General features: G+C 35.7%; 1 protein-coding gene across 1 annotated transcript in view; it reads right to left on the bottom strand.

Moving 5' to 3' along the window:
* The window catches only part of NUCB2 (nucleobindin 2), a 45,275-nt gene extending 43,052 nt beyond the window's left edge, over positions 1-2,223 (bottom strand). The window contains exon 1 of the mRNA XM_055091627.1: positions 2,071-2,223. The gene's annotated coding sequence lies outside the window, so the exon portion shown is untranslated. The remainder of the gene's footprint in view (positions 1-2,070) is intronic.
* Between the last annotated feature and the right edge of the window lie 469 nt (positions 2,224-2,692).

Raw genomic sequence — 2,692 nt, 5'->3', positions numbered from 1 at the left:
TGCCCCGGTCCGGGAAGATCCCACATGCTGCGGAGCGGCTGGGCCCGTGAGCCATGGCCGCTAAGCCTGAGCGTCTGGAGCCTGTGCTCCACAATGGAGACCCAGCACAGCCAAAATTTAAAAAAAAAAAAAAGCAGAGTTCTTAAGCCTCTCCTAACATGCAGTAGATACAAAATAATTTCCCTAAATGTCCAAGTCCTAAAAGTAAGTTTAACTCTCCTTCCCTGTCTCCACCAAATCAAAATTCCCATTCATAAACAGAGGCACATTTCTCAACTACTGATTCGTACCAGTAATTATCCAGATTTAGTTTACTTGGGGTGTGTATGTATGTGTGTGTTTCTCAAGAGTTTCCTGTTTTGCTTGTTTGTAGGGAGAAAAACCCTGGAAGTGATTAAAAAGCATGGTCATGGGTGAGAAGTGTGAAGAGTACAAAAAACTGAAACTAGTTTGTCTCTCTTTCCTTTTGTTTCTCTTCTTCCTCCCTCATCCATCTCTTTCTCCCTCCCTCAACCCTCCTCTTTTACTCCTATTCCTTTTAAATTTAAGACTGAATTGAAGTATGTTTTCTTTAATCTGTTGTATGTTATTTATTAATTTAACAAATATTTACTAAGTACTCACTATATTCCAGCCATTATGCTGGATACAAAGGTGTGAGATAGACATGGTCCCTACCCTCACAGAGTTTTCAATCTAGTGTGGAAGGCAGCCTATTAAGTAAACAATTGCAATTTGAAAAAAGCTGCTTACAAAACAACATATAGCATGATCCTTTCTGTTAACTGAAAAAATTTTAAGGCATTAAAATAGCATTCAGCAATTAAGACATTTTCAGTCAGGTGACTTACAATGCTAAATGTCTTAATTTGCTGCTTATATGCCTTCTAATAGCCCTAAAAGATTGACTGAATCTTTAGGTTCTTCCCCCATCCAATTTCCATTTCCTAAATTTCAGTTTCCTTTTCTCAAAACTTTATTTCAGTTCACTTTCTTTCCAGATATAATGGCAATTGAATCATTTCATGTGACAAGTATAGGGTATACTTACATAATATTTACCCAAAAAAGTCTGGAAGGAAATAAAATATTGGTATACCTAAGAAGTTAAGCAAGGGCTAGTAGTTAAGTAAGAGGAAATTTCAAGACGGTTAACAGTTAAGTTGTTTTAAAAAAACCACAACTTTTAACCAAGAAGAAAGGTAAAAATGTTCATTGCGTGACAACATTGAATTTAAATGTAACTTAAGGTGGATTACACTTTTCAACATAAATTTACTTCCTGATGACTTATTATGTGATAACTCTTAGGATAACTTATCTCTGTCTTTTTAGTACTTTGCATAAAGCAAGTGGCTTAATTAATGTTAGCTACACAACCAACATCTACTATTGAACATTTATGGGTAATTTTTTTTAAATAACCAGAACAAATACCCAATCAAGACAGAAAGCCTTCTATAATGAATCATGGGATAAACATAACAAAAGAAAAACAATGTATTAGATGAAAGTTATTTCCTTCTAGAGACAATGGTCAGACTTAGAGCTCTGCCATGGCAAATTACTGAAGCTTCTTTGAGTGGTTATCACAGCTTACAGATATCAGAGATGAAAGAGAAAAAGATCCATATTGTGGCAAATACTTCTATTTCCCAGCCAATATCCAAATCTTCCCTTCCCCTTCAATAACAAAAGCCCAGTTTTACTCAGGGCAGCCATGTATCCAGCTACATTTCCCTGCTTCCCTGGTAGCCTGAGCTTTGGTTCAGGATAATCTCCTTAAAGGGAGAGGATACATCCTTCTTTGCCTTTGCCTTGCTGCCTGGAACTTTGCTTTGACAGTTAGAGCTCTGGCAGCTATTTTGTACTACGAGGACCAGGGCCACATCTTAGGAATAGCAGATCAAAGAACTGGAAAAAGTTTAGGTCCCTGGTGACTTTATGAAGCTACTACACCTATCCTAGGCTGCTTACTTCAAGAATTACTTTATATGAGAAAATAAATATTTTATGTTGAAGCCACCACTAAGTCTGTTTTCATTTTTGCTTTCTTAACTGACCACTTACCTTCAAACAGGTAAAGAATTTTTATCTCCTTTTTACAGATCAGGCAACTGAGATCCAGAGAGGTAAGATGACTTGCGCAAGATCAGTTAGTGAAGAGGTAGGTCTGGCTCCTGGCTCAATGCTTTTTCGCTAAGAACTGACTCTTAACAGGTTCTAAATATATGTAAAAAAAAAAAATAATAAAATAAAAATAAACATAAATTTAGCCTTATTACAGTGGTAATGGCACATGACAGTGTAAACATTTGTCAAATCCTGTGATAAGAAAAGGTGCCAAATTTCTATAAAGTGGAATGAGACTGTATCATATTACAGTGGGGGAAGGGAAAGAAATATATTAACTAAACAGAATCAAAGACCAGAATAAGCAAAGATACTCATTATTGTACCCAGGTTTTACCATATTGCTCCTCTTTTAAATAACTAAGAAAAGTTCCAATTAAAAGCTTATTTTCCTCTGCAATGAGACTTCAATATATAGGGTAAGTTTCCCCATTAAATCCTTAACTGGAATTTTTCTTAAAAACTTTATCTGGAATATTTTTTTACTCTTAACACCACGTTTAAAAATTAACCTTGGACCCAGCCTCAGACATAGTGATCAGTAATAAAGCAAAACATC

The sequence above is a fragment of the Physeter macrocephalus genome, chromosome 16 (genome assembly GCF_002837175.3).
Source record: "Physeter macrocephalus isolate SW-GA chromosome 16, ASM283717v5, whole genome shotgun sequence".
NCBI classification, from domain to species: domain Eukaryota; kingdom Metazoa; phylum Chordata; class Mammalia; order Artiodactyla; family Physeteridae; genus Physeter; species Physeter macrocephalus.
The sequence above is the reverse complement of the archived record's forward strand: the minus strand, read 5'-3'. Positions and strand labels throughout refer to the sequence as shown.